The following is a 21,788-nucleotide window of genomic DNA, read 5'->3' on the forward strand; positions in this document are numbered from 1 at the left end:
GGAGGGCACGTATTGCATGGAGCACTGGGTGTGGTGCATAAACAATCTTTGAAAAGTGAAAAAGTGAATTAAAAAAAAAAAAAGTGGTCCACCTGGAGGGACAAACATTGTTTCATAAATATTTAGTCTTTTCTTTCTCTGAATACAATCCCCTCCTTGGAAATTCTAAGTCCCACTTCCTCCTCCTCAAGTCACAGTGACACAGAAGTCTCAACTTCTCTTTGAGCCTCATGTCTTTCTCATGCCCATACTTAAGAACTTGTTTTTTCTAGTGAAACTGTCTGATGTCATTGATAACAGCGCAGGAAAAACAAATATTCCTCTCCTCACATTCATTCTGTTGTGTGAACTGACCTCCATGCTTCAGACCCGGAACAGAACGTGCAGACAGAGCTGGGGATCAAGGGCAGCGGGAGCTTCATTGCTTTGCCAGCCAAGGAGGCCTCAGCAGGTCAGGGTGTGAAACCTGCAGAGGAAGGGGCTGTGGTTTGTAGGAAAATACTGGATTATGTCCGAATTCCAGAAGAATTTTATCTGTGTTGCCAGTGCTGGTAATCATGTTGTTGGGGTGGAACCAGGTTCCTGAAACAAAGGGCTGAGAAGTGAGGAGAAGAGGTTTGTGGAGAAGAGAAAGGTTACTTATTTGGAAATGGAGTCTCACTGAAGCATTAATTTCTTTTTTCTTTGTTCAACCTGATGTTTTCCAAGTGGTTTTCATTCAGTCAGCAAGACAAAGGTTGTAAGAAAACTGCATACTTTACAGTGAGAAAGCACTCAGTGTTTTCTGGAATGGCTAAAATAAAGAAAAAGGATAACATCCAATTTTCCTGAGAATGCTGAGAATTAGAATTCTTGTATATCGCTGATGGGAGGGTAAAAAGTAGATGGACTGTGGACAACTGTGTGGCAGGTCCTTATGAACAGAAAAACCTACTGAAGGGCTCTTTGTTACCCAAAAATATGTCTTCTTGGCCTGAGCATTATTTTTGGCTGGGTATTTTGAATCAAAGGCAGATAAAGGAAAAGCTCTGAAATCCTGTGTTACTTTGAAAGAGACATTTGCATTTATAAAGGAAATTTCAGTCTGTCAGGTATTTCCCTTTGTGTAGCAGAAAGAGGGAGAGGGTGTCAGTCTCCCAAAACTCTGATGTTGGAGAAGGCTGGGCTCAAACTCTGCTCCCAGCCCCAGCCTTGGTTCCCCTGCTTGACCTGGTCACCTCCCCAGTTCCTTCCCAGCAGGGTCACCTGTGGAGTTTCAGAAAGGATCTTCTCTACTGGGCTCCCCCTCAGATTCTGTCTACACTGTTGTGTTAATTAAGGGCTCCAGGAGATTCTCAGGGAGGCCAGGGGGGAGTCTGAGGGCTTTCGGTAGGTTTCTGAGAGTGGATTTCCTGCTTTGGGTCTCTGCTCCGTGAGTCTGGGAGAGTCGGGTCCCTGCAGCCCGCAGTTCCGATGCTGACGCTGAAGTTGTGAGTGGCGGTGGGAAGGGACCCCTCCCCCCCCACAAAGCAGGTGAGGAAAATGCAGCGATGGGTGTCCTCATGGGAGCACACAGTTTCTGAGCTGCTCCTGACACAAAGGACTGGGAAGTTGGGCCTTTTCTGCATCTCCAAGTCCTGCCCGTGGGCAAGCGCTGTGAGGACAAGGAGCTCTGTTTCTGGATTTCAGGGCATTTTCTCCTGATGCAGCTGTGATTTCCCACAGATCCCTCATGAGGACAGAATCTAGAGGTGGAGGTGAAGGCAAAATGGCTGGTTCTCAGGTGAGCCTGGTGTCCCCGCAGAGCCATTTCCTCTGTTTCTCCACAGACCCTCGCGTTTAGAAGCTGCAGATGGGGATGCCTTGAGTCTGGGTGCTTCTGGCTTCTGTGTTCACCTGTTTTTCAGAAGTGATACTCATGGTTAGTTCTTTAGAATGCTTCTCTATGTCCCAGAGCGTTTTGTCCTGTCCCCAACCTGGCTTTGATAGGGCATCAGCTGTTGTCACTTTGAATTAAAGTCCCATGAGGAGTGACAATATTCCATTGGTGGCAGGTCCGGAGGGAAAGGTGTCAAGTTCGGGATTCCTGTGGCTAATGAGGTCTGGTCCTGGGATATCAGAGAGGGAAATCATTTCTCATTTGGGCTCATCTGGATTTTCAATCAGCTGTGTGCAGCTGGGGAGAAAGGAAATTTAGATATGAACGTGGTGGGCATGAGTCCAGAAAAATGTGGAAAGTTCTCATTCTAAAATATGAGTGTGTGCATCTCTCCACCTTTAGCATGTGAAAGTCCACTAGAGGAGGGTACCTGAAAATCTCAGTCAACTAAGCTTGGACTGTTGGTCGTAGTTCAGGTTGGGATCTCAGGGTCCTGGGCTGGTATCCTCACTTCTGGCTCTGTGCCCAAAGGGGAGTCTACTTGACATTCTCTTTCTCCCTCTTCTGCCGGTCTCCATCTTTTCTAAAGTATAAATAAATCTTGGGGACCAGGGTGGTTCTGTTGGCTAAGAGTCTGCTTTCTGCCTCCAGCTCAGGTCCTGAACTTGAGGCCCTGGGATCCAGCCCCACAGCAAGCTCCAAAATCGGCCAGCACCCTCCTCTCCTGCTGCTTCTCTACCTGTTTGTGCTCTCTCTCTCACTCTCTTTGAAAGACATACAATCTTTTTAAACAATTGTATTTATTTGTAAGAAAAGAGTAAGAGCACAAGTAGGGTGAACAGTGGGCAGAGGGAGAAGGCTCCCTGCTGAGCAAGGAAAGCCCCCACCAGTGTGAGAGACATTCTTGAGCCAAAGGCTGATGCCCAACTTACTGAGCCACCCAGGCATTCCAATAAATAAAATCTTTAAAAAGAAGGTTATATAGGGGCGCCTGGGTGGCTCAGTGGGTTGAGCCTCTGCCTTGGGCTCAGGTAATGATCTCGGGGTCCTGGGATCAAGACCCACATCGGGCTCTCTGCTTGGCATGGAGCCTGCTTCCTCCTCTCTCTCTGCTGCCTCTCTGCCTACTTGTGATCTCTGTCTGTCAAATAAATAAATAAAATCTTAAAAAGAAAAAAAATTACATAAATCTTTAGGATTTAAAATTTAAAAAAGACTAAACTGGCTATTTCTAGCACAGGGACACTGTGCTGTCTCAGTGTAGTGTCTCTGTCAGTTGCCTGGGGCCCCAAGACCGAGGGTCCATGATTAGCTGGAAGCCCATCCCGCAGCACTGTCAGAATTCCCCCGAGGCAGGACAAGGCTGGAGAAGTTAATTGAATACCTAAAAGACCAGCAGGCAGAAGGGCACAAGAGAGCTTGTCTGAAAGGAACAGTGAGTAGGGGTGTTTCTTAAAGGGGAGTTATGGGGAACATGTGGAACCTTCCCAGTTTTGGTCATCATGCTTGGTTTCAGAAGCCCATTGGTTCATTACAGCCTTGGGAATGTTAAGGTGGGTCCCCCGCTGGGCCTGTCTGGACTCAGCCAAGTGGTCACTGGGGGCCCTTGCTCCACTCCTTTGCTCAAGCCTGCTTACCTAAAAGCAGCCTCTACAGATCCTATAGTGATTGAATTGAGCATGTATATCCAGTGTATTTTCAAAATTAGGTTTATATTCTGACTTCCTGTTTCCAGTCTACAGAAAAACACCAGCAGTGGTGTGTCCTTTGATGTGCATTAGGTACTGAAAGCAGTTTGTTTCCATTGAGCTGATGTAAACTTCTTTTATTGGCTTGGTGCTGTCTGCCAGATCCTCCCCTATAATGTTCCTATTTTCTCTCCTGTCATTTGTAAGGAACCTAGGATACTGAGGAATATGCAGGAACTATCCCATTGCAGGTATAAACTTCATTCATCTCAGTTTCTCTTAATTGTAGGTTTCTCTCTGTCTCTGACTCTCTCTCTCTCTCTTTTTTTTTTTTTTTTTGATTAAACATTTTCTCAGTTGAGAGAGAGAGAGCACATGACTGAGGAAAGGGGAAGAGGGAGAAGCAGATTCCCCACTGAGTGGGGAGCCCAACTCAGAGCTCCATTCCAGGAGTCTGGGATCATGACCTGAGCTGAAGGCAGACCCTTAAACAACTGAACTATCCAGGGACCCCTTGCTTAGGCTTTCTGATGAGGAGAACAAAGTCAAAAGATGTGTGAATAGGGCGCCTGGGTGGCTCAGTGGGTTACACCGCTGCCTTCGGCTCAGGTCATGATCTCAGGGTCCTGGGATCGAGTCCCGCATCGGGCTCTCTGCTCAGCAGGGAGCCTGCTTCCTCCTCTCTCTCTCTGCCTGCCTCTCTGCCTACTTGTGGTCTCTTTCTGTCAAATAAATAAATAAAATCTTTAAAAAAAAAAAAAAGATGTGTGAATAAAATTAAATTTCCATCAACTTCAAGTCTGTTTTTTTTTATATAATATTTATTTATTTATTTATTTATTTATTTATTTATTTGACAGAGAGATCACAATTAGGCAGAGCAGCAGACAGAGAGGGGAAGCAAGCTCCCTGATGAGCAGAGAGTCCAATGTGCATCTCCTGAACCCAGATCCCAGGGATCATGTCTGAGCTGAAGGCAGAGGCTTAACCTACTGAGCCACCCATGCACCCCTCCAGTCTGTTGATAAATACCTGAAAAAGGCAGAGTAGGACATTCCTCAGGGAACCCACAACTGCCTCAAGGTTAATATTTTGTTGGATGCAAAAAGCAGCCTTAACTTGACACTAGCCAGACCTCCAGCACCTTGTAATTCCTCTTTAACATATGAAAATTGCTTTGGAAACTTCTTGAACTCTATTTCCCAAATGTAGCTTGGCCATCATCCTTCAGGCTTGTGGCCCACTGATAGATATCTGGAGGGTCTCCGACTAAAGTGTTGCTAAATAGTGAGTGGCCTTTTCAAAACTCCAGCTGGGAGGCCCTGAGGGTCCTGGAAACTTGCTTCCAAATTCCTTAGAGCCTCCTGCTATCCCTCACCACCTCCCCACCTGACAGCATAGAACCAGTCACTGCTCCCGTTCCTCTCCCCTTGCGTTAGGACCACAGTGTTTGTACCACAGGTATCTCAACAATTCCTTCATTATTCACTCCAGAAGCCCAGTATTTCACATCAGAAACTTGTCAGGAATTTCTTGACCATTGGCTCTTCTCCCACATCCCAATACTTTGCACTGGACAAGGAGGGTTGTCATCTCTGTGTAGTCGATAGAGTTGAATTCTGGGAGTGAAAGTTCTCAACCAGGCAGCTCCTTGCCACATAGGTTTTTCTTTAACTCCACACCCATGTCAGAGAGAAGGAAAGGTCCAATCTGGTTCTAGGTGGTGACACTTTCTGTTTCATTTTAGGGACCATCGTGAACTGTGTCAATGGCCACTTGGTGACTGTGTTTTTTTATTACAGGGACAGCTGTCCTTCAGGGATGTGGCCATAGAATTCTCTGAGGAGGAGTGGGGATGCCTGGCCCACTCTCAGCAGGAATTGTACAGGGATATGAAGCTGGAGAACTATGGACACCTCCTCTTCTTGGGTTAGGAAGACTCTTTCCAGACTTCCCAACCCTCACTGAGGGTTTTGTTCTTCTTGTGAAGACTGTCTCTTGGGAGATTTCACTTTGAATGAGGTGAAATCAGATCCAGGCAGAAAGGGAAATAAGTAGGGGCTTGTAGATGGAGAGAAAAATCTTCATGATGCTTCCTTTTTCAGCCTTGGCTTCTCCTTCCTCAAGGTAACATCAACCCTGATGTAGTTGAGTGGCAATTCTAAACACTTAGTGGCATAGAATGGTGCTTCTCACATCTTAAACTGAAATTTCCTCTTCTTATTACCATGTCTACTACTTGGAAGTGGAGGTCAGGATGTGAACATTGTAAATGCCTCCAATATGTTCTAAAGAAACTGTTGGGCCATAGCTTTTGGGAAACCATTTTCTAGAATTCTACAGTGTCCCCTCTTTGCTGAACCCAAGCCTGATGGAAAGTTAGAATTGACAGCAATAGTCATTTTCCTTTTTTCTCATAAACAGGTCTCCTTCTGTCAAAGCCAGTCTTGATCATGTTTTTGGAGCAAGAGAAGCAGCTCTGGGATGTGAAGAGAAAGGAGACTGGAGGCTTCCATCCAGGTATGTGGGAATGATTGAGGCAGATGACAGAGGGGAGATCCAAGTCTGAGGGAGGAAGGTAGACCTTAACCAGTGGTTTGATTAGTTCTCTTTGAAGGAATGTCAGTTGGAGACTTGCCCAGTTTTATGTCTCTCTCTTTCCCAGAGGAACATCTGCTCTCCAATATTATCAAGTTCTTGCATTCTCTAGGGATTCTCCTTCAGCTTCAGTGATGGTCTGTCACATCCACAGGGAGGGCCAGTAGACTCTCCTTGGAGTGGGAGGGCCTCCATAATCCTCCTCCATTGCTGTGAGGGCCCTGGGGAAGTCATCCTATTTCTGAGGACCTGTACGCTACAGACTTTGTCAATTCTGGTTTTCATCATGGGACAAGTAGATCAGCGTAGTTGTATGCACACTGGGGTTTGGTGGGGAAATTCCTGGAACACTGGAGACAGATTTTTAATGTTTTCTGGCTTTTGCTTTCTAATATTATGGAGGGTTTAATCTTAGTCTTACAAAATTGAGTTTCAGTAACTCCAGATAACAAAGCACCGCCCTAAAATGAGAAAATGTACTGCTTTATTTCCCTTCAAAAGTCCTTTTCCTTTTTCTTTTTCTTTCTTTCTTTTTTTTACATATAGAAATTTCTACTCTATGAGTTCCATTCCTCAGTGGTGAAGTAATGTAATGTCTCTATTTGTTTCCTAGAATTCCTACATAACAAATGCTACTGGGGAACTAGCACATTTAGAACTTGAACTTGTAGACTTTAATAAAGTCTCATTTATTACTTTGTTTTTTTAATAATTGCATCATCATTTGATTCTCTCTTGTGTGAACTTCTTGTGACTTCATCATGTGTGTTTTCACTTTTTCATTAGTTCTACATGAGATATATCTCTGAATTTTTTACATCAAATGTCCTGATATGACATGGACATGTGTTTATAAGAAGTGAATTAGACAGTTAGTAATATTTCCATATAGTTTGTTTAAAAATTTTATTTCTTGGGGAACCTGGGTGACTCAGTGAGTTAAATCCTCTGTCTTTTGCTCAGATAATGATCCCAAGGTTCTGGGATCGAGCCCCGCATCGGCTCTCTACTCTGCGGGGAGCCTGCTTCCTCTTCTCTCTCCGCCTGCCTCTGCCTACTGATGATCTCTTTATTTATTAAATAAATAAAATCTTAAAAAAAATTATTTCTTTGAGTCACACAGAGAGAGAGAATGAGTGGGGAAAAGGTAAAAGAAGAGGGTGAAGCAGACTTCCTGCTGAGCAGGGAGCTCATTGTGGAGCTGGATCCCATAACCTTGAGCTCATGTCCTGAACTGAAGGAACCTGCTTGACTGATTGAGCCCCCATGTACCCCAGACCTCCATTTTGAAATATCCTTGTGTTCAGTAATGCAATGTTGCTTCATTGGAAACTAATCATGAGCTTTTTCTTCTACTTTCCTCAGAATGTATTAGAATTTAACCCCAAATATTAATTTATTTGTTACAGGAAGAGAATTTTCAGCTCAGTATATTTCAGGACTATATGAGTATAACTCAAAATGAATGGGCTTTATGCTTTTTGCCAGTAAATTATGTGTGTCTTTGTCTTGTGTTTGTATGTCACACATATTTACCATGTGACCCCTACTTTTTCTCTCCTTGCAGAGTGGTCAGTGAATGTTGTACTATGTCTTGATGAGTTGTCATCAAGGTAGAGTTAATTTTGGAGTGCCTGGGTGGCTCAGTAAGTTGAGTGTCTGCCTTGGCTTGGGTCATGATATCAGGGTCCTGTGATCAAGCCCCGCACCAGGCTCTCTGCTCAGTGGGGAGCCTGCTTCCTCCCTCTCTGCCTGCCTCTCTGCCTACTTGTGATCTCTCTCTGCCTGTGTCAAATAAATAAATAAAAACTTCAAAAAAGAAAGATAGACTTAATTTTACCATGTATTTGTTGGTGAATTTTATTCTCTCTGCATGAGAGAAAGACTTTTAGAATTCATAGTAATTCTGAAGCATTTTATACCTCTGTATCATGTTTCTGTATGAAATTCAAAACATACATTTTATCTTTAATTGTGGCATTAATACCCATGGTAGGCCCTGGTACTTTCTCATTGGCTTTTGTGTGTTCTGTGAGTATTTTCATTGTGGTTTCCTTGGAGATTCCTTAAAACAGCTTAGCTGTAAATTGAACCATTTAAAACTCATAGTGTCAATTCCATAGAAATGGAATTCTTCCTGTCCCCACCCCTGCACCCACTTTGCTACTGATGTCACAGATTCTTTTTGTTGTGTACTATATGACCTACATTGATGATTTTTACACTTTTTTTTTAACAAAACTGTGGGGGCCTGGGTGGCTCAGTGGGTTAAGCCTCTGCGTTCGGCTCAGGTCAGATCTCAAGGTCCTGGGATTGAGCCCTGCCTTGGGTCCTCTGCTCAGCAGGGAGCCTGCTTTCTCCTCTCTCTCTCTTTCTCTTTCTCTCTCTCTTCCTGCCTCTCTGCCTACTTGTGATCTCTGTCTGTCAAATAAATAAATACAGAAATCTTAAAAAAATACTGTAGCAGAAATAAACTGATTGATATCTCATTACAACACTGCAGGTTTGTGTAATTCTCTACATATTTATGCTCAGCGGAGAGCTCTGTGTTCTCGTGTGGTTTCAGTTTCTCAGTAGAATCCTTTTATTTCATTGAGAGCGTTCCTTTAACGGTTCTTCTAGGACAGATCTACTGGTAAATGTAGAGGGGTCTTTACTTGGGAATGTCTTCATTTCTACATCTGTGGAAAAGTGTTCTACCCAGTAAAGTATTCTTGGTAGTATTTTTTGATCTTTCAGTACCTGAATACATTATACCAGCCCCATTCTTGTTGGGACTGCTGGGAATCCCACTATGTCCTTCTAGGAGCTCTTGCACAAGGTGAAGTACATTTGCCATGCTGTTTCAAAAGTCTCTTTTCATCTGTGGTGTTTGATGAGTTAATTACAATCTGTCACTGGATTCATGTGTTGCCCTTTATCCTATTACAATTTAGCAAGCTTGAATTGTCTCTTGTGTCCACAGAGGTCACACTCCTGTCCTTATGGGGACCCCTTGTTGGAAGCCACGGCATGGTTGGGGTCGTGGATCAAACCAGGCCCTGACTTATGCCTCCTTTAAAGGCTGAAGAGCCAAACAAAAGGCTTAGGTTGATAAAGTCGAGTAGCACTGAGAAAGGGTCTGTGCTATGTGTCATGTGCTCACCTACGTGACTTCCCACATGTTCTCTCTACAGAAGGGAACAATGTGATCAGGGTCATAAATTCTTAGTTGGTCCTTGTTGTTCCTGTACTTCCATAACCCACTCCCTGGTTGATTGTAACTTCTTGTATCAATAGTAGCTAATGGCATTAGCCGTGATTACCTGGCATCACAAGATTTGTTTGTAGTTAATGTAAGACTTGTTATAGGAACTTGTGGTTATCTAGCTAGATACTGATGTATTACTCCTCCTATTGTGGTCTGCCTTATAAATGATTATAAGATGTGGAATAAAATCGGCACTGTTGGACATCCTCCTCAGTGCTCCTCCTGCCCCCATCTCTTTGTCCCTTAATTTCTTTTCACCATCTTCTTACTCTCATCTTCCTGGTCAATTTGTCACACCGGGTACCACAGCCCCTTAATGTGCATATTGGACCACTTGTCCCATGAGTCCCTCAGACTCTGTCCTTTTCCACCTATTTATTTTGTTGTCCTCTCAGTAGAGAATTTAGAACAGGTGTATTTAAGAGTTCTGATTCATTCTTGTCTTTCAAGTCTGTTGCTGATCCCTTAGTATATTTTTCAATTCAGTAATTGTTCTCATCGGCTCCCAATTTCTGGTTCATGGATATTATACTTTCTGTCTTTTTGGGTTTATATTTTGGTTATGCTTCATTTTCCCAATTATGTTTCATCACCTGTGTGTGTTCTCTTCTTCCTCCATGAGGATCTTTATGATGGTAATTTGAATTCTTCCCTGTGAATTTTTTGGGGGGGGGCAATATATGAGTCTTTATTAACTTAGGGCTAGTTTTGGTGATTTATTTTGTTCCTCTAATTGGAGCATATTTTTCTGTTTCTTTTTATGCCTTGTGATCTTTGAGTGGTATTTTGGAATTTAAGAAAATAGCCTGTGGATCCAGAATGACAAACTTGCTTTCTTCAGGAAAACACTAATAATGCAGTTTTGGGTTCTGTCACACATGTCCTGGGCATTTTATCAAGTCTGTGTTACAGTAATTTCCTGGTTTCAGGAAGGGGAGTTACTACTTTAGAATGAGTGATTCCCCTCCTCTCCCTTTGCCTTCAGCTCTGTCATCTCTTCCTTATTTGAGCAAAAGCTAGCCTTCTGCCTGAGTAGCCACCACACTGCCTCCAGAGGTGCTCTCATTCTCTGTGTCTTTCTTGTCAGGCAGGTGAAAACCCAGATTATTGAACCTTCAGGTCACTCATTTGTCTCTGCACTGAGGAGAGGAAGGAGTTTTCTCATAGTGTTGCCATGGAAGTTAGGGTGAACAGCCTTGTGGGAAACTGTCCCATTCTTTCCTTGTCTCTTCAATGTCTCTACTTCATTTGTACTTGTGTGGGCGTGCTGTGTTCTCCTAACTGGTTTCTGGAGCATTCTAAAAGGTTATTTGGTCCATTATTTTCTCCATTGGGATGCAGAATCCTGGTGGTTCTTATTTCTGTTTCCGTCCTCAGATGGGTATTATTTGGAAGAGAAGAGAGACTTGGAAGTGGAAGAAGCCAAGACAGACTCTGTTAGAGTCAGATTTAGTAATGAATAAAGGAAATGTGTGTTGTGTATGTTGTGTCTGTGTGTCCCAACACTAACATGACCACAAGCACAGAGGGTTTCTGAGAGTGACTTCTGTGGGAATAGCTCAGGGTTGACTTAGGACTTAGTTCCTGCAGAGGTTGTCCAAACTTCCCTGGGTCAGAATCACTGGGAGCACTTGTAAATCTTGGGTAGCTGTGCCTAGCCTTGCATTACCATGTCGGTGGCTCTGGGGTGCAGCCCCCCACCTTTCCTTTCTTACCCAGTCTCAGGTGGCTGTCTAGGGACTAGACCTTGAGAACCTACATCTGGGGACACATTCATAGTTGTGTTCTTCAGGGAAGGTAGTAGCCCATGGGTAAGGTAGTGAGATACTCAGTTGTGTCGACTTGGTTCTCCAGGAGAGAATGTGGACTCCTGTGTGTTGGGCCTTTCCTGTATTGTACCTTGGATGTCTGATCTTTTGTGTCTAGTTCCGAGGATTCAACCAGAAAACCACTCAGCCTGTATATTAGTGGTGTGGGCTAGAATGTTCACTTTGAAGTGTCATGGAAGCTGTTTGTGTGTGGATGGCTGGGTGAACCACTGAGTATCAGAGAGGGAAGAGAACCCAAACACGGGCACCTTCTAGAACGGTATATGTTCTGTGTGCCTCCTGTTCCTGTGTAGGGCACCCAGATTCAAACCCTGACTCTACCAATAGTGAGAGGCTCCCTGTACCTTCCTTTATCTAAATCATTTCTTTCAGTGAAAGGACAGTAGTATTAGCCCTAATCCATGGAATCTCGAACATTGAACACATTAATAGATAATTCATCAGTAACCTGTGGGACATACAGTGTATGCTGTATGCAGAGGAACGTGTCAGACACTAGTGAATATTTTGAATATTGTTTTTAATGATAAAAAGTCACCCACAAGTCATGTTTAATGCTGAATCCTCTCTGTTTGAATGAGAATAGTGCACCTTGTTAAAAATAATAGCCCATGTGCATTTGAAACGTGGAAGTAATCTGATGCCAATTTTCATTGGAATACTGTGGAATTGCTCACTCTTGTATCTGTGCCTTCTCCTTTAGTGAAATGGCAAGAAGGCAAATTTGAGTGGTTCTATTCACCATCATCTGAATGTAGCCAACTGTTTGGCATTCCTTCTAGAGGTATTCCATGGAACTCGGCAGCTTCTGGTGTTAAAACATGTGCGATCATTTTGGATATAAAATTATTCTCTATGAGCACAGAAGGCTAGACATCTGTCCATGGGTATGTGTGGACTCCTGAGTGCCTTCCAAACCTATGCTGGCAACTCTGTGATCAGCCGGGGCCAGAGGTGATGCTGCACATGTGGCAGGACCAAAGGCCATTCTCTGTTGCTTGGCAGGACCAGAGGCTGCACTCTGAGGCTGCTCAGATTAACTGAGGAGGCTCCCTGCTCATGCAAAGCAAGAGGTTATGCTCAGTGCTTGGTCCATGCTGCTGGCTTGGTTTTCTCCCCAGAGGCCTGTTAGAGAGGCTCTGAGGTTGTCTAGGGTCTCTGTTCAGGCTTCCAGTGGGGCAGTATTGGAGGCTAAGATCAGCCATAGGAAGTGACTTAGAACTTGCAAAGCTACCCATAGAACAGAGAATGTTCTAGTTCAAAGCGTTGGCTGGATACTTAAGTCAGTCATAGATGCTGACAAATCTCCTTAGCCAGGTAGGTTCATTTCCTCTCTGCAAGTGGGCAGATTCCCGTGGATCTCTAATTCGTTGCCATTAGAAGTTGGAGCACTGTCTGGTCTGGCAGCTCTATGATCTGAGCACTGGTTGCTGTAAGCCCTGCCCACCTTCTCCGTGTCCATAGGGTCCCCAGTGGTCCCGCAGTACAGACGCCCCCCGGGAAGCTGAAGGCAGATGTGGAGAGGCAGAGAGGTGAGCACTCACTGGGCAACCCAGGAAGTGGTTTGCCATTTGGGGAATGCTGGATGTCCACTCTGGGCTGTCTTTTATCCTGAAGCCATTGTAGTTCCTTCTGGTCCCTGCTAGTGGCGCACTGTGTTGGCCTGGGAAACGCGCGCTGGGATCCACGTGAAATTGCTCCTTACCCTTCTATGGTTGTCCTTCTTGGTCTCTGGGGTCCCGGGATGCTTCAGCCTCACGCTTTTGTATTGAGAATCAAGCACGTGTGTCTCATGTGAACAGTTGCTCATTGAGCGAAGGTGGAACTACTTTGTCACTATCTGGATGAGGTCCTCCCTCTGTGAGGAACGGTTTTCTCTTCCCTGGGCTAAAAAGAGATGTTTCCCTGTATGCATGTGTTTGTGGGTATGTATTTGTATATATGTGTGTATACATTTGCACATATGCATGTTTGACATCCAAGAGGTACAATGTTTAAATCATGATTTTTTTTTATATTGAACCATAACGTTAACAGAGACTAATGCCTTTCGTGTTAACGATTATTCTGTGAGATGTTTATGTTGCCATGCTGCTTATTTGATTGCTTATCGCTACCTGAATTGTTTCTTTCTTTCTGTCTGTCTTTCTGTCTTTCTTTCTTTCTTTCTTTCTTTCTTTCTCTTTCTTTCTTTCTTTCTTTCTTTTTTTTTTAATTTGATAGTCCTTTCTTTTGAGTTATAGATACAGGAAAAATGCCAGTGAAATATATTGAAGCATCATTTAGTGTTACCTGGAACGTTTGTTTCATTAATGTTTAATATTACAGTGGAGATGTTGGGATTTGGATTGACTATGTATTTTAGTGTTTTACTTTATACCTTACCTATTGTTTTGTTTTACTACTTCTGTTTTGTGTTTTAGTGTGTTCAGATTAAGAAAATATAAACTTTCTTTCAGTCCTTCTCTGTGACCATTATGCATTCAGTAACGTTGCTTTAGCTAGAAATGAAGGCATACTTTTATTTTCTTAAACATGCTTTTCGAATCTAGTCATGGTAGGACATTACATCATACCTGTGATTTCAGTCTGTCAGTACGTGGACATGGTGATGCTTATGTATTTTTGTACATCTGGTTTTCATGAGTACGTTTTTGTTTTTAAAGTAAAGTCACATGTGCATAAGAGAAGTGAACCACTCAGTGGAATTTCACAAACTGTTCACATCTCTCCAAGCCAGTGAGATCAGAATATAGAGTACTGTCCTGTAACATTCCCTCTGAGCTCCTCAGTAACCCTCCCCCAGACTTGGCACTCTTTTTACCTGTAAGGCAAGAGGTTGCTGTGCTCATTTTGTACTTTACATAAATGGAGTCAGGCAGTGGGGACTCTTGTATTTGGGTTTGTTTCTGTCTATTTGTGAGTTGATGTGTATTCCCATGTATTACTGTGCATCATTCATTAGAATGGACGGGTCCCTGGAAGGCTGGTTGTCGCAATCAGTGACGCATCTGCCTTCAGCTCAGGTCATAATCCCAGGGTGCTGAGATCCAGTCCTGAATGGGTCTCCTTGCTCATCAGGGAATCTGCTTCTCCCTCTGCCTGCTCTGCCTGCACACCCCTCACTGTGTGCTCTCTCTCTGACAAATAAACAAATGAAGTATTCATATACATATATAAAATATATATACATATATATACACACACACACTTAATTTAAATTAACATATAATGTATTATTTGTCCAGGTGTACAGGTCTGTAAATCATCAGGCTTATACATTTCACAGCACTCACCATGGCACATACCCTCCCCAGTGCCCATCACCTAGCCACCCTTGCCCTACCCTCCCACCTCCCCACAACCCTCTGTTTTGTGAGATTATGAGTCTCCTATGCTTTGTCTCCCTCTTCATCCCATCTTGGTTCAGTTTTTCCTTCCCAAACCCCATGACCCCCCACCCTGCCTCTCATGTTCCTTGTATCAGAGAGATCATATGATAATTGTCCCTCTCTGGTTGACTGACTTAGCTCAGCATAATACCCTCTACTTCCATCCACATCATTGCAAATGGCAAGATTTCATTGCTTTGATGGCTACATAGTATGCCATTATATACATATTCCATATCTTGTTTATCCATTCATCTGATGATGGAATCTAGGTTCTTCCCATAGTTTGGTTACTGTGGACATTGCTGCTAAAGCATTCAGGTGCACGTACCCCTTCGGATCACCACACTTGTATCTTTAGGGTAAATACCCACTAGTGCAATTGTTCAGTAGTAGGGTAGCTCTATTTTCAACTTTTTGAGGAACCTCCATACTGTTTTCCAGAGTGGCTGCACCAGCTTGCATTCCAGCAACAATGTGGGAAGATTCCCCCTTCCCTGCATCCTTGCCAGCATTAGTCATTTCCTGACTTGTTAATTTTAGTCATTCTGACTGCTGTGAGGTGATATCTCATTGTGGTTTTGATTTGTATTTTCCTGATTCCAAGTGATGTGTAGCACTTTCTCATGTAAACAAATAAAACCTTAAGAAGGAGAAGGAAAAGGAGAAGAAGAATGCATTGCTCCAATTCCATTGTATGAATACCAAGTGATTGCATCATTGTACTATTAATGGGGGGAAAGGGTTCTCAGTGCAGACTGTCATAAATGGTACTGGTATGTAAAATATGTAATTTGTTTTTTACTAGAACGTGCATGCATATCTCCTGGCTGTTTATATGGGACCGGATTGTTGGTAAATAGGTTAGATATGTTCGGCTTTAATAGATGCTACCATGTTCTTTCTCTAACACTTGTGCCCATTTTCACATCTACCAGCAGCGCATGGGGATTCTGGTTTGTCCACATTTTGGTAGGTTATGTGATTTTGATGTTGGGTTCCTGGTTCACACATGATGATACTAAGTCTGCATTTTATTTGCTTTGTTGCTGGTGTTGTCTTTCTCTGTTATTATAGAGTTGGACATGAACCATGGGATAATCTCTTCTACAAGGTGTCTAATGAGTTCCTGTGGTCATTTTTTTTTTGTTACACTTTTTTCTTCAATCTTTGTAGGGCTGTATATTGTGAGAATGAGTCTTTTGTCCCCCTGTCTCAGTCTACCTCTATTTCTATCTTTTGAGCTTGTGATGCAGAAAAGTTTTGAATTTTATTGTAATCTCATTCTTCATTTCACCCTTCATCTTAGAAATTGTTTCTTCTACCCTACCACAGAGACTGAATCCTTTGTGTTTCTCTATAAACACATCATTTTGTGTAAAATTTAAGTCAGAAATGGATTATAAATTACTGTCCTCTGTGGTTTCCTTAGTGTCTGACGTTCTCTATTTTTTCCCCCAACATGTCTAACAGATTGAAATGTATTCTGGAGAAGTTAAACTATGTTTTCGTCCCATTTCCTTACACAAATCATTTTTTTCTAAAGATTTTATCCTTTGAGAGAGAGAATGAACACAAGTTCAGGGGAGGGCCAGAGACAGAGAGACAAGTAGACTCCCCACTGAGCAGGGAGCCCCAGGCAAGGCTCTATTCCAGGAACCTCCTGCATCAGGATCCAGTTTTTAGGCAGGAGTTTAATTGACTGAGCCACCCAGGCTTCCCTACACAAGTCATGTCTTGATATAGATTCACACAGGCAAGATCTTAGATGCTGACTTCTTCGTTGACTTACTCTCTATGTATTCTTCCTCTAGTGGTGTTAGCAGCCTCTCAGGACCAGACACCCAATTTCAGTTTGGTGTCATAGATCATGCATGTGCTCAGATGAATGATTATTCCTGTTTTCCCACAGCAGACATGCCTCCAGGAGTTGGGCACTTGCCATGGGCACTTGCCATAAGCTTTGTGTTGCAGACTGTCCCTGCAACCATGGCAACCTGATAGATGTTGTACCACTGTTGGTCTTTACTTCACTGGAGGTAGGATAAGTTCTACTGCTTTTACTGCCAAACAGGGGAACATTGGACATCGGCTGTAATGGAGTCCAACTGACACTGACAGCTTTGGGGTGAAAGATTTCTGCCATGACGTTGGATGCACACTTCTTTGTTAGGTTGACAGAGTGGCCAGGGATGTGTCCCTGGTGGCACAGTGTGCATCTTGGGGGTCTTCCAGACCCTCACAAGTGGTCCTATGGCTGATGGTCAGAAGCATCCTAAAGTCAAATCTTCCAGGTACATTGACTTTGTGATCTACACTGCATGTGAATGTATATCTCTGCCAGGTGATCAGCAAAAGATCATGAAGGAAAATATATTGGTTGCTGTTGTGGAAATCTGCCCCTAATCATACATTCATATATGTGCCTTCTACAGACTTGTCACTATTCCTTGAAGTCATGTGGTGATGTTGTGATCTGCACAAGCATTTCCTTGATTGATATTTTAGTTGTACTTGTCATTCCACTCATGTTTGTGTATAAAAAAGCTTGGGAATATAATGAACGCATCTGGCTCTTGGGTAGAGGACAAATAAGTTCATTGTACAGGAAAACAGATGTCTCCTTCTATGGCCAAGGATCAGGAAGCTATGCTAGATGTTCCTTGAAGACACTGGCATGTCCTATGCTCAGAGTGTCCAACACAAACCCACAGCATGTGCAGCGTCTCCCTGTATCAGTTGGGGGTGGGTTGTTGAGAAGTGGAATTAGTGTGATGAAGAAGTTTATGGTGTTTGTTATGACATGAAGCATAAGACACTTGGACTTTCACCTGGGAACCTCTTTTCTTCTGCCTGTAATGGGAGATTGTTACAGACCAACAGATTAGAGTGTGGAATGTGTGTCATCTTGGAATTTTTATATTTCTTAGGATTATCCATGAACTTTATTCAAAATAAAATAGACATTTATAGATCTGTTTCTTGTTTTTGTTTTGTTTTTTTTTTAAAGAATTTATTTATTTATTTGACAGACAGAAATCACAAGTAGGCAGAGAGGCAGGCGGAGAGAGAGGAGGAAGCAGGCTCCCTGCTGAGCAGAGAGCCCAATGCAGGGCTCAATCCCAGGACCCTGAGATCATGACCTGAGCTGAAGGCAGAGGCTTTAACCCACTGAGCCACCCAGGCACCCTCTCAAATAAAATATATAAAAATAAGAAAAAAGTGTGGCTCTTTCTGAGCACAAGTCCCAACCATATGCCACTTCAATGAACTTACTAAGTTGCACCACAAATCATCACAGTTCTTCCTGATCACTGTGCTGAAGGATCCTACAATTTTGTTATCCAAAAACCCAAGCTGGTTGCCATTCCTTTGAAAAGTTAATGCATAGGGCATGAGTTTCGATTGGAATGGAATATCAGCATTATTCAGAAGGTGAGCCACTTGAAAAGAAGAAGGACTTATGTTCAAAATCAATTCCAAGGATTTTGCCAGGTCTTCAGAGTTTTAAAAGAATTTGAGGACAGTGAATCAGTATGAGGGGACCAGGGCAGTCTGATACAGTTCTTGATGGCCTGGGCACTCACAGTGCCTCCTAAGGACCTCACAGAGGTGCCTGGATGTTATGTATGTGTCCCCATGCGTGGTTGTGCCAGAGGGTGGGATTACCAGTCCTTCTTGGAAACAATTTGTATTGTACACACGTACAAAGAAGGGTTTCATCCATCCTTCATGGAAAGGTGCATGCAGAAATTTAGACTATTAAGTTGGCCCAAGAGGCCAAGGCAGGGTTTCAATTTAAGTTAGAAACCTGTCTTCTAGGGGCACCTGGGTGGCTCAGTGGGTTAAGCCTCTGCCTTTGGTTCGGGTCATGATCTCCGGGTCCTGGGATTGAGCCCCACATCAGGCTTGCTGCTCAGCAGGGAGCCTGCTTCTCTCTCTCTGTCTGCCTCTCTGCCTACTTGTGATATCTCTCTCTGTCAAATAAATAAATATAATCTTTTTTTAAATTTTTTAAAGGTTTTATTTATTTATTTGACAGAGATCACAAGTAGTTAGAAAGGCAGGCAGAGAGAGAGAGGGAGAGAGAAGCAGGCTTCCTGCTGAGCTGAGAGCCCGATGTGGCACTTGATCCCAGGACCCTGAGATCATGACCCGAGCCGAAGGCAGCAGCTTAACCCACTGAGCCACCCAGGCACCCATAAATAAAATCTTAAAAAAAGAAAAAAGCCTGTCTTCTAGGTTTGTCCTGTGAAACAAATGGCATTATTCATTCCGCTGTGATGCTGAGTGTATGTATTTATGTATATATATAATATATATATATTTATATATATAAATATATATATATAAAATGCTATTTGTATATACACAAATGGCATTTGAGTATATCTATATATATATACTCAGCATCATAGCCGAAGGAAATAATACATATATATATATAAAAATTATATATATACACACATATATACATATGTATACATACACATATACATACATACACACACATATATAATGCATACACATATACACATGTATAATATATATGCATATATATGCATGTGTATGTGTATATATGCATATGTATATATGTATACTTATGCATATGTATACTTATGCATATATATAATATATACATACATATATACGTACATAATATATATGTATATGTGTATATATTATATATACATATATATTCATATATATGCATATATGTGTATATACTCATCATCACAGCAGAAGGAAATAATGTCATTTAGAATCAATTAGATTGAAGGCCTTTATTAGGAAGAGAGCTGATCATGTGGGAAACAAAGGCAGAAGAAAACTTACTAATATCCTTATATCTACAGTTCATTGACATGTCCTTGAAATAGGCAGAGTGGCATTCCTCCAAGGACTCAACTGCCTTGATGTTAATATGTTGCTAACAGGAAAAGACAATCTTGACCTGAACCCCCCAAGCCCCCGCAGGATTCTGTAAGTCTATTTTAACATATAACATTTCTTTTGGAATTTCCTTCTTCTCTCACCCCCCCTTCCTCCCTATTGGCAATCATCCCCGAAGCAGATGGCCCACCGAGAAGGGTCCGATGACTAAGGTGTTTTAGATGGTAATAAATGACCTTTTCCCAAATACCACTAGCCCCTCAATGTCCTAAAAACCTTGCTTCCAAAATCCCTTATAGACTTTGGCTATCTCAAACTCCCTCCAACTTGAAAGTATATAATGGGCCATGCCTCATGACAGAGTGCAGCTCTTTCTGCCCCCAAGTCCTGTCCCAATGCTTTCATAAAATCACCTTTTGCACCAGAGACATCACATCTCAAGAAATCTTTCCTTGCCATCGGCTTCAAACCCTAATGTTCTTTCCTACATGGATACCAGAGATTCACAGTTTATATCACAGAGAGTTGCCCACCTATAACAGACACATGAAAAAGTGTTCATCATCATTAGTCATCAGGGAGATTCAAGTCAGAACCACATTGGGATACCACCTTACACCAGTTAGAATGGCCAAAATTAGCAAGACAGGAAACAACATGTGCTGGAGAGGATGTGGAAAAAGGGGAGCCCTCTTACACTGTTGGTGGGAATGCAAGTTGGCGCAGCAAGGTTGGAAAAGAGTGTGGAGATTCCTTGAGAAATTAAAAATAGAGCTACCCTAGGACCCTGCAATTGCACTCCTGGGTATTTACCCCAAAGATACAGATGCAGTGAAAAAAAGGGCCAACTGTACCACAATGTTCATAGTAGCTATGGCCACAGTCACCAGATGTGCAGAGCCAAGATGACCTTCAACACATGAATGCATAAAGAAGGTATGGTCCATATGTACAATGGAGTATTATGCCTCCATAAGAAAGAATGAATACCCAATTTTTGTATCAACATGGACAGGACTGGAGATTATGCGGAGTGAACTAAGTCAAGCAGAGAGCACCAATTATGTGGTTTCATTTAATTGTGGAGCATAAGGAAGGACATTAGGAGGAGAACATTAGGAGAAGGAGAGAGAAGTGAGTTAGAGGAAATCGGACAGGGAGATGAAGCATGAGAGACTGTAGTTTATGAGAAACAAACTGAGGGTTATAGAGGGGAGGGGGTGGGGGGTTGGGTGAGCCTGGTGTTGGGTATTAAGGAGGGCATGTATTGCATGGAGCACTGGGTTTGGTGCATAAAGAATGAATCTTGGAATACTGAAAAAAAAATTAATAAAACTTCAAAAAAAAAAAAAGAAAAGAGAAAGAAGAGTTGCCTACCTTGAGGGCAAATATTGTTTGATAAATATTTCATCTTTCCTTTCTCCTCTGAATATAATCCCCTCTTTGGAAATTCTAAATCTACCTCCTCCTTCTTAAGTCAGTGACACAGGAGCTTCAATCACCTGTCTTTGTGCCTCAGGCCAACCCCCAGGCCAATCAGGGGAACCAAGGCTGGTGCTGGGAACAGCAGGTGCTGTCTTTCTCGTTCGCATAATTAAGAACATCATTGTTTTCTCTACTGAAAATGTCTTACATCATTTTAAGTCTTAGACCAGCCGAAGAATTGAGAACAGCGCAGGAAAAACAAACTTTCCTCTCCTCACATTCATTCTGTTGTGTGAACTGAGCTCCATGCTTCAGACCCGGAACAGAACGTGCAGACAGAGCTGGGGATCAAGGGCAGCCAGAGCTTCATTGCTTTGCCAGCCAAGGAGGCTTCAGCAGGTCGGGGCCATAAAACCTGCAGTCTACCAAAACTCTGATGGTGGAGAAGGCAGGGCTCGAACTCTGTTCCCAGCACCAGCCTTGGTTCCCCTGATTGGCCTGGTCACCATCCCAGTTCCTTCCCAGCAGGGTCACCTGTGGAGTTTCAGGAAGGATCTCCTCTGCGGGCCTCCCCCTCAGATTCTGTCAGTTGGTTTGGGTGAAAACAACACTGTTGTGTTAATTAAGGGCTTCAGGAGGTTCTCAGTGAGGCCAGGGGGGAGCCCGAGGGCTTTTGGTGGTTTTCTGAGAGTGTATTTGCTGCTTTGGCCCTGGAGAGGTGACAGGGTCTCTGCTCCATGAGTCTGGGAATGTCGGGTCCATGCAGCCCGCTGTTCCAATGCTGATTCTGACGTTGTGAGTGGCGATGGGAGGGGACCCCTCCCTCCCCACAAAGCAGATGAGGAAAATGCAGGG

This window comes from Mustela nigripes, chromosome 17 (genome assembly GCF_022355385.1).
Source record: "Mustela nigripes isolate SB6536 chromosome 17, MUSNIG.SB6536, whole genome shotgun sequence".
NCBI lineage: Eukaryota > Metazoa > Chordata > Mammalia > Carnivora > Mustelidae > Mustela > Mustela nigripes.